Source organism: Pan paniscus, chromosome 23, assembly GCF_029289425.2.
Source record: "Pan paniscus chromosome 23, NHGRI_mPanPan1-v2.0_pri, whole genome shotgun sequence".
NCBI classification, from domain to species: domain Eukaryota; kingdom Metazoa; phylum Chordata; class Mammalia; order Primates; family Hominidae; genus Pan; species Pan paniscus.
The window spans coordinates 48,652,188-48,663,072 of NC_085927.1; positions in this window are offsets into that span (position 1 = coordinate 48,652,188).

The window sequence follows — 10,885 nt, forward strand, 5'->3', positions numbered from 1 at the left end:
AGATGAGGACCTTGATCCCATGGAAGGCACAGTCCAGTGAACAGACAGCCATGTGAAGAAATAGATATAGAATAATTCATTCTACCGATGCTATGGTAGAGGTGTGGGCAAGATTCTGGCTCTCTCCAAGGAGGGAGTAACTAACTCTCAGAGTGTGGTACTTGAGTTGGCCGAGTCCAGGATGACCCCGGGGGGCTAATTGAGGGTGGGACAGCATGTTTCACTGGGGAACTGTGGGTGGCTCTGTAAGGTCTGGGTGGAGGGCGAATGTAGGTGTAGGTGGGAGGTGATGGGGGTGAAGATGCTAAGGGAAGTAGGGAAGTAGTCAGAAGGGTTTTGAATGCCAGGTTCAGGGACTTGAGTGCTCCCTGGGATGAGGTAAGAATAGGCACGGTAGCTGTTGGAGGGTTTCAAAACGTGGTCACATTTGTGTTGTGGAAAGATCACTCTGGTGGTGAAGACGGTGAATTGGATTTCGAGTGGGTAGACAGGAGGCAGGCACAGTGGGTTTGGTTCTGAGAGTTGGCAGCTTGAAGGGTGCTAGGTCCTTGCTGGTTCTTAAGATGCCTCCCTGGTGCGTTCTGATGGTCCGTGGAATGTCTGACTCAGCCTCCAGATTTCCTTAATCCTCTTTGCCAACTTTCTCTAGGAGACGGAAGGTAGCCTTTGAGGGGGAGGATGCTCTTGCCTACGCCTCTCATCCAAATTTCTCCCAAAAGGGGTCCACAGTTGCTGTCTTCTCTTTCTCACCTCCCATTCACTCTTCAGCCCACTGCAATCTGGCTTCCACTCCCACGACACCACTGAAATTTCCTCCTCCATGGTTACCAGTGACCTCCTGAAGAGCGGAATCCAATAGACCCTTCAGTCTTTAACTTACTGGACCCAGCCCCACTTCTGGCGTGAGCCTGTTGACCATGCCCATCTAAATGAACTTCTCTACCCCATCGGTGGCACCTGGAGAACTCTTTACCATATAGATTCTAGGGCCCTACTGCTCCAGGATGGTGAAAGGCAGGAATGTGTATTTCTCATCAGCACCCATGGTGCACAGTAGAGAATCACTGCTCTATCCCAACATCCAGGGAACCTCACTCTCCTGCATGTCCTCAAACCTCTCCTTTTCGGCCTCCTTCTTGGACTCTTCTTTCTTTCTTTCTTTTTCTTTTTCTTTTTTTTTTTGAGATGGAGTCTCGCTCTGTCACCCAGGCTGGAGTGCAGGGGCACAATCTCGCAATCTTGGTTCACTGAAAGCTCTGCCTCCTGGGCTCATGCCATTCTCCTGTCTTAGCCTCCTGTAGCTGGGACTACAGGCGCCCGCCACCACGCCCAGCTAATTTTTTTTTTTTTTTGTATTTTTAGTAGAGACGGGGTTTCACCGTGTTAGCCAGGATGGTCTCAATCTCCTGACCTCATGATCTGCCTGCCTTGGCCTCCCAAAGTGCTGGGATTACAGGCGTAAGCCACCGAGCCTGGCCTTGGACTTTTCTTTCTTTGCTCTCTGTGCCTATCTTGACCCCCTTTTCTTCTCACTAATGCTCTCAAAATTCTTTGTACCTGAGGTCACCTCCTCATCAGTAACAGTGTTCCCCTGAGTCACATTCCCTGGGGTATTTACTGGAATTGAGGGTAGGGTATGCACTTTTGGAAAAGCCTCCCTGGTGATCCTGAACACTGTCCCAGGGAGCTATGCCACCCCATGCATATCTTGTTGAGGATTGCTACCTTAGGTACTTTCCCCTGGGGGTCTCCTCCACTCCCAAGGTTTCCATCGTCAATGTCCTTCTAAATTCTGATGCCTCCTGTATTTCTTTTTCTATATTAGACCTCTCTCTGGAGCTCTGGACCCAAATATTCAACTGCCTCCTGGCCATGTCCACCAGAATGCTCCACAAGTCCTTCAAACTCAGTGTGTCCCAAACTGAATTGATCATCTCCCTCCAATCTGCTCTTCCTGCATTCCCCATCTCAATAAATGGCGCTACCCCCTACCCCCCACCAGTTGCCTCCATCAGAAACCAGGGAGTCGTCCTTCACACTTCCCACTACCATCGCCCACTTCCAGTCAATCAAAAGCATGCCAATTTTGACTCCTAACTGTTTCCTGATACAGCCTTTCTGGTCATGTTCATGGTACCCTCCATGTGCACCACACCACAGTCCCATCTCCATGAGTGCAACAATCTCCTAGTGGGACTCCCTGGCTGCAGTCTTGCCCCTCTCTAATTTATCCTCTGTACCACAATCAACATGACCCTGCAAAAACCCAAATCTCACCACCGCATTCCTCCGTCCGATAACTTCTTCTCTCCTTCCATGGCTTCCCATTGCCTAAGGGTGACATTCACCTGCCCTGTCCTGGCATTTAAGCCTTCCCATGGCGTGGCCCCGGGCTCCCCCATCTTCTTCTTGCTGCTCCATCCCCTGTGCTTTACGCCTCCACTACACCAACTCTCATGGCTCTCCACACACGCCAAGCTGTTTTTCACCTCCCTGCCTTTGTTCACAAATTCTCTCTGCCCACATCCTCCCTGTGCTCCTCCCTCCCTCCTTTTGGTTCTATGAGCCCATAAGGTTTGGCCTAAGCTTGTATACTTTGGGATCTCATCTCTTGCAGTCAGAAGAGTCTTTTGTGTTCCTGTGTCATCTGGTTCATGTTCCTGTCACTGCCCTTCGTCACCATTTTGTACTTGAGTTTCATTCTCTGTCTCCCTTTGTGAGCTCCTGGAGAGCAAGGGCCTTGCCCTCTTCATCTTTGCATCCCATGTACCACACAGGACCTAACCAAGAGTTGGTGCCCAGTCAATGCTTCGTGAATAAGTGTGTGAATGAATGACTGAGGTGCAGAGGGTCAGACTCTACTGCTCCCAGACTCAGCTCTTGTCAATTCCAAGACTTAGCCTAGTACCAGCTACACCCTTTCTTGGGCTGCTCTTGCTGTTTAAAGTGGCTGATGGTGGACACCCAGGAATCAGCAATTGGATCAGTTGCAAGTAACAGAGATTGGAAAAATAGTGGCTTAAACAATGCAAAGTGTTTGTTTTTCTCATGTAACAAGAAGTAATTCAGGGCTGCCAGGCATGGGTCTCCATGGTCTCATCAAGGACCCAGCTGAGCCAGCACAAGATCCACACCCCCATACCTCCAGCATCTCACTTGCACCCAGGTAGAAAAAGGGGGAAGGACAAAGGACAAACTAATGATTGCTAACTGAGTCAGTGCCCTTAAATGACACTTCCTCTAGCATCTCATTGGTCAGAATGATGTCACATGATGATCTTAGCTGCAAGGGAGGCTGGAGAATATATTTTAGCAGGGCATATTGCAGCCTCCAATAGAATTGTGGTTCTGTTTGTAAGGAAGCAGGGAAATGTAGACACTGAGTCTGCCTACCCACCCAGTTGCCATCTTCCCAGCCTTCTTTGCTGTGAGAGTTGCTATTGAGTATGGGTACTGAGTAGCACATACTCAGGGAAGTTGGGTCCAGTCCCAAAGGATGAGTCCTGTCTAGTTTAAACCAGTCATGGTACTCCCATTTCCGCCCAAGATGGGTTTGGGGTGAGCATGTGACCTACTTCTGGATAATGAGACATAATTGCCTTCTGAGGGCTTTCCAGAGAGTTTTCCTCCCTCATAAAGAAACAGATGTGATGAGGTAATCACCTCCCTTTTTTCCTGTCTTGAACACAGTTGGGCGATGACGTGATCCTGAAATAGCCTTGGTAAGCTACAACCATGAGTGGTCAGGGCTACAGGAAGCCAAATGCGGAGGATGGTGGAGCAGGGAGATGGGAGATTCTGGCTTGATCGAGTCTTTGAGTGGCTGAGTTGACCAATCTTGAAATTGCCTACCTCCAGGCTTCTTGTATAAGCCACATTTTAACCATATGTTCTGCTACTTGCAGCTGAAAATACCTGATATTTGTGATTTGTCTGTCTAGCATCCTTCCCTTTGGGAAATAGCACCCTTTCTTTTTTGGGGGAACTCCTATCCTCACTCAACCCTGTGGTTCTAGTTGGGGATGGTATTCATTGTACCTCATCCTCCCTGGGGAAGGATTTCTGATCCAAGCTAAAGCAGTCATAATCCTTCCCTGAGATTGTTTTTTTAAACTAAGCATACACTTGAGTATGCTAAGGAGCCTCTTAGAGCGAGCCAACCTGGAGGAATAGAGACACTCAGAAGGCATGAGGGACAGGGAACCAAAGAGTCTTCCTGGAGGTCCAGTTGTCCTTGAGGCCAGCTGTTCCCATAGGTTGATTATGAGAGTTCATAGATGCCCCACTTTTTGCCTACACTGGTTCAGGTTGAATTTCTGTTACTTCTGACACACATGGGGCCTGAACCTCCTTCTTCCCCTACCTAAGTCCTTCCCATCCTTCACATTTCCACTTGGTTGCCTTTTTATAGCCAATTCTTTGCTGGAGTTAGCTGCTGAGGACATAGGGATTATTGAGACTCAGTCCTCACAACCCAATGGAAAGACAGATATAGACAGTCACAATCCTGGCGGGGGGGCAAGTACTACAAGACACAGAAAACCTCAGGCCAAGGTGACTGATTTATTTTTATAACCTGATGTGGTTTGGATTTGTGTCCCTGCCCTAATTTCAAGTCAAATTATAATCCCCAGTGTTGCAGGGGCGGGCCTGGCGGGAGGTGATTGGACGACGGAGGCAGATTTCCACCTTTGGTGCTATTCTTGTGGTAGTGAGTGAGTTCTCACAATATCTAGTTGTTTAAAAGTGTGTAGCGCGTCCCCGCATGCCTCTTCCTCCTGCTCCGGCCAGGTGAAGACATGCCTGCTTCTCCTTCACCTTCTGCCATGATTGTTTAAGTTTCCTGAGGCCTTCCCGGCCATGCTTCCTATAGAACCTGCAGAACTGTGAGCCAATTACACCTCTTTTCTTTAAACCGTCTCAGGTATTTCCTTATACCAGTGTGAGAACTGACTAATCCATAACTCTAGTGTCTAACAAAGGGTCTGGCACAGAGTGTTGGTGTGATGAATGAATGAACACATGTACCAATTTGGTTAGAGGAAAAAGCCTTTTCACCGTATGTAGCTTGTGGTCAATGCTCTTATCCCTAGGGTTTTGCTCTCATGGCCCAAGCTATTTCACACCACATCCCATCCCATGCGACAGGATGGAGGAAGGAAGGGAGAGGAGGGGAACGGCATGCCATCTCCATTTAAAGATTCAGCTGGGAAGCAACTGAAGTGCATCATTTTACTCCATCCCATTGCCCAGAACTTAGTTGTGTGGCTTAACCACAAGGAAATCTGGGAAATGTAGTCTTTATTCTGGATGGCCATATTTGCGCCTAGCTAAAAACCAGGTGTGTGCGAGGGGTTCTATTTCCATGAAGGAGATAGGAGAACAGGTATTGATGTCCAACTAGCGCCTCTGCCACAGTGGGGCTTCGGAATAAGGCGGATGTGATTTCAAATCTCAGCTTCTCAGCTCTGTGATCTCAGCAAGTCACTAGACCTCTCTGAGCCCAACCCTCTTCATCTATAAAATGGGAAGGGTCGTGAGGGTTGGATGGCATAACTTGCACGCAGCACTTTACGGGGGATTAAATGTCTGTCGCTCTCCTCTTTTCCCTCCAGCGGAAGGACTCATGCTTGAATTCTAGCCCTGTCTCTAAGGTTCTATGTGACCTAGACTCCTGGATCCTCTTGCTGGAGGAAGAGGTATTTAAGGCTTGGCTGGAGGATCACTTAGCGGGAAGTTGAGAAGGAGATTTAAGATCATATAGGGGGCTGGACGCAAAGATCTGAACCTGAGATTATAGTATAGGTTTTTGACACCTGGGGTGAGTGTCTGTTGAGTGTTATGAAGCTTCTCCCGGGACAGCACACACACATGTTGCCCTACTCAGGCAAAACAGATAGACTTGAACAACAGCTTCTCTGTTCAGATACTGCAGGGATGTACCTCCAGTTCCACTATTTGAGTGTCACTTGTTTGTGTATATGGCTGCCTTGTTCTGGACTGAAAGCTCCTGGGAGCAGGAAAAATCATTATATTTATTGAGCAGCTGTTATTTGCCACTTGATTTATATTTTCTTGTTTAGTTCTCACTACCACCTAGCAAGAACAGTTTTATTGTCCCCATTTTGCAGATGGGGAAATTGAGGCTCTGAGTTTACTAGAGTCACCTGTCTCTCAGTAGCAGAGCCAGAATCTGAGCCCCAAACTGCATCATGAGAGCCCATTTTCTTCCTCCTGCACCATGCTCCCATTGCCTTGTTCATTTCCAAATCCCCAGCTCTCAGTATGGTTTCTAGAGCACAGGAAATGTTTAATGAATTCTTAAAATAGAGAAAGCCTTGTCGCTGGGAGTGGTGGCTCATGCCTGTAATCCCAGCACTTTGGGAGGCTGAGGTGGGTGGATCATTTGAGGTCAGGAGTTTGAGACCAGCCTGGCCAACATGGTGAAACCCTGTCTCTACTGAAAATACAAAAAGTAGCCGGGTGTGGTGGTGCATGCCTGTAATCCCAGCTATTCGGGTGGCTGAGCACGAGAATTGCTTGAACCCCGGGAGGTGGAGGTTGGAAGTTGCAGTGAGACGCGATTGCGCCACTGAACTCCAGCCTGGGAAACAGAGTGAGACTTTCTCAAAAAAAAAAAAAAAAAAAAAAAAGAGAAGGCCTTGTGTGGACCAGAGTTGAGCGGGAGGGGAAGAGGTGTTAGGCTCTCCTACCCTCATCCCTGAGCACCTCTCACTCCATTCCTGACGAGGCAGTTCTCCAGTTTCCTGGGGGTCGCTTCATGCTAGGTCCAGATGACCCAAAGGTGGGGAATGTGGCTCAGCTGTAAGCTTGGATCCTTTCCCGGAGCACAGCTAGCTTCAGGCTAGCTGTGACAAAGTCTTTGTTACAGCTCCCTGGGGCTTGTTCTTGGAGCTCCCCACCCCGGGCACTCCCTAGCTCCCAGAACTTTCTCCCTGCCTTTCCCTCCCTCCCTCCCTCCCTCCCTCCCTTCCTTCCTCTCTCTCTTTCTTCTTCCTTCCTTCTCTCTTTCTCTCATTCTTTCTTTTTTTTCTTTTTTCTTTTTTTTTTAAACAGAGTCTCGCTCTGTCGCCTAGGCTGGAGTACAGTGGCGCGATCTCAGCTCACTGCAAGCTCCGCCTCCCGCGTTCACGCCATTCTCCTGCCTCAGCCTCCTGAGTAGCTGGGACTACAGGCACCTGCCACTAGGCCCGGCTAATTTTTTATATTTTTAGTAGAGATGGGGTTTCACCGTGGTAGCCAGGATGGTCTTGATCTCCTGACCTCGTGATCCGCCCACCTCAGCCTCCCAAAGTGCTGGGAATACAGGTGTGAGCCACCGCGCCTGGCCTCTTTCTCTTTCTCTCTCTTTTTCTTTTTCTCTTTCTTTCTTCCTTCCTTCCTTTCTTTCTCTCTCCCTCCCTCCCTCCCTCCCTCCCTCCCTCCCTCCCTCCCTCCCTCCTTTCTTTCTTTCTTTCTTTCTTTCTTTCTTTCTTTCTTTCTTTCTTTCTTTCTTTCTTTCTTTCTTTCTTTCTGTCTCTCTCTCTCTCTTTCTTTTCTTTTCTATATAGAGACAGAGTCTTGCTTTGTTGGCCAGGCTGGTATTGAACTCCTGGCCTTGAGTGATCCTCCACCCTCAGCCTCCCAAAGTGCAGGGATTACAGGAATGAGCCACCATGCCAGGGCCCTTTCTCTTCTTTCTGCTTCACTGAAACTTAACCATCCTAAATCCTTATTTTAGAAGGAACCAATTTTTGGCTTTATTGGTTCTCTCTATAATATTTTTGTCTTCTGGCCGGGCGTGGTGGCTCACGTTTGTAATCCCAGAACTTTGGGAGGCCGACATGGGTGAATTACTTGAGGTCAGGTGTTCGAGACCAGCCTGGTCAACAGGGTGAAACCCCGTCTCTACTACAAATACAAAAATTAGCCGGGTGTGGTAGTGCCTGTAATCCCAGCTACTCAGGTGGCTGAGGCAGGAGAATCGCTTGAACCCGGGAGGTGGAGGTTGTAGTGAGCTGAGACCGCGCCACTAGTCTCCAGCCTGGGCGACAGAGTGAGACTCTATCTCAAAAAAGAAAAAAAAATTGTCTTCTATTGTATTAATTTCTGCTATTATCTTTATTACTTCCTCTACTTTCTTTCTGTTGGATTAACTCTTTCCAATTGCTTGAGATGGAGCCTTAATTGACTATCAGCCTTCCTTCTTTCCTAATGTATACATTTATGCCTACCAATATCCCTCTAAACATAGCTTCAACTGCATCTCACATGCTTTGCTGTTCCACATTTTCATTATCATTTAGTTAAAATTGTCTAATTTCTATTATGATTTCTTCCTTTATCCGTGAGTTATTTAGAAGTGTTTTGCTTAATTTGTAAACATTTGGATATTATCTAGATTCTTTTTTTTTTTTTAAGATGGAATCTTGCTGTGTTGCCCAGGCTGGTCTTGAACTCCTGGGCTCATCATCCTGCCTCAGCCTCCCGAGCAGCTGAGATTATAGGCATGAGAAACCACACCCAGCAGGGGCTATGTATTTTTTCGAAAACGTTGATTTCTGGCTTTAGTATGCTTTCATTCTCAAAAATTCATTGAAACTTACTTTTAACCCAGGCATGTCAATCATCGTCATACTTTTCTATGGCTGCTGTTTCAAATTCCCACAAACTTAGTGACTTAAAACAACACAAATGGATTATAAGTTTGAAATGGGTCTCCTTGGGGCCAGGAGTGGTGGTTCATGCCTGTAATCCCAGCACTTTGGGAGGCCGAGATGGGCGGATCACCTGAGGTTAGGAGTTCGAGACCAGCCTGGGCAACATGGCGAAACCCCGTCTCTACCTTAAAAAAAAAAAAAAATTAGCTGGGCATGGTGGCGCGCGTCTGTAATCCCAGCTAATTAGGAGGCTGAGGCAGGAGAATCGCTTGAACCCAGGTGGTGGAGGTTGCAGGGAGCTGACATCGTGCCACTGCACTCCAGCCTGGGTGACAGAGAGAGACACCGTCTCAAATAAATAAATAAATAAAATAATAAAAATGAAAAATGAAATGTGTCTCATTGGGCTAAAATCGAGGTGTCCCCAGGGCTGCTGTTCTTCATGAATCTCTAAAGGACACTCCGTTTCCTTTCCTTTTCTGGCCTCTAGAGGTTTCCCAAATTCCTTGGCTCACAGTCCCTTTGCATGTTTAAAGCCAGCAGTGACCGGTTGAGTCTTTCTCATGCAGCATTTCCACTATTTGAGTATCACTTGTTTGGCACTCCCTCTTCCACATCTAAGGACCCTTACAATTTCACTGGGTCTATCCAGATAAGCCAAGTTAATCTCCTTATCTCAAGACTACCTAACTAACAGCCTTAATTCCATCTGAAACATTTCCTTTTGCATGTGACATATTTACAGCATCTGTGCATTAGGATGTAGACATCTTGGTGGTGGGACATTTGTTTGTTTGTTTTTGAGGCAGAGTCTTGCTTTGTCACCTAGGCTGGAGTGCAGTGGTGCAATCTTGGCTCACTGCAATCTCTGCCTCCCAGGTTCAAGCGATTCTCCTACCTCAGCCTCCCAAGTAGCTGGGATTATAGGTGTGCACCACCACACCCAGCTAATTTTTGTATTTTTAGTAGAGATGGGGTTTCACCACGTTGGCCAGGCTGGTCTCGAACTCCTGACCTCAGGTGATCCACCCCCCTCAGCCTCCCAAAGTGTTAGGATTGCAGGCATGAACCACCATGTCCAGCCCAGTTTGGGTAAATTTTTCATGTGCAATTGAAAAGAATATCTATTCTGTAGTTGCTCTATTAGGTCAAATTTGTTGAATCATTTTGCCAAATTTTCTATAACCACACTGGATATAATTTTATTTTTTTTTTTGAGACAGAGTCTCCCTCTGTCACCCAGGCTGGAGTGTAGTGGTGCGATCTCGGCTCGCTGCAACCTCCGCCTCTTGGGTTCAAGTGACTCCCCTGCCTCAGCCTCCTGAGTAGCTGGGATTACAAGCATGAGCCACCATGCCCGGCCAGATGTAAAATTTTTATCTGCTTGTCCTATAAGTTACTGAGAGAAGTGTGTTAAAATATTCCATTTAGTCAACTCTTGTTTTGCACTTGTTAAATTTTCCTTTTGGTTCTGCCAATTTTTTGTTTTGTTTTGTTTTGGGTTTTTTTGAGACCAAGTTTCGCTCTGTCCAGCCCAGGCTGGAGTGTAGTGGCATGATCTCGGCTCATTGCAACCTCCGCCTCCCAGGGTGAAATGACTCCCATGCCTCAGCCTCCCAAATAGCTGGGATTACAGGCACCTGCCACAATGCCCAGCTAATTTTTGTGTTTTTAGTAGAGACGGGGTTTTGCCATGTTAGTCAGCCTGGTCTCGAACTCCTGACCTCAGATGATTCATCTGCCTTGCCTCCCAAAGTTCTGGGATTACAGGTGTGAGCCACTGCGCCCAGACTTGGTTCTGCCAATTTTTACTTTATATGTTATGAAGCTATGTTAATATGTGCATACAAATTTAAAACCATCATACCGTCCTAAGAGATTGATTCTTTACCATCATGAAATGTCCCCTTTTATTTTTAGCAATGCCTCTTGCCCTTAAGTCTACTTTAATATAGCTATACCAACTTCCTTTGAAGTAATGTTTGCATGCTATATATTTTCTATCCTTTTAATTTCAATTTTTCTATGTAGTTTTTTTAAACCCAGATTGACACTATTTGGAATACGTATCTTTTTATATTTAGTGCAATTACTAATTTACATTAAAATTGTTTAAATCAGCCCACTTACTATTTATTTTCTATTTGTCCTTTCCTTTGGGAGTCCCTTTTTTCTCCCCTTTTTGGGCCTTTTTTGAATTATTTTTACTATTCTTGGTAGGTTGT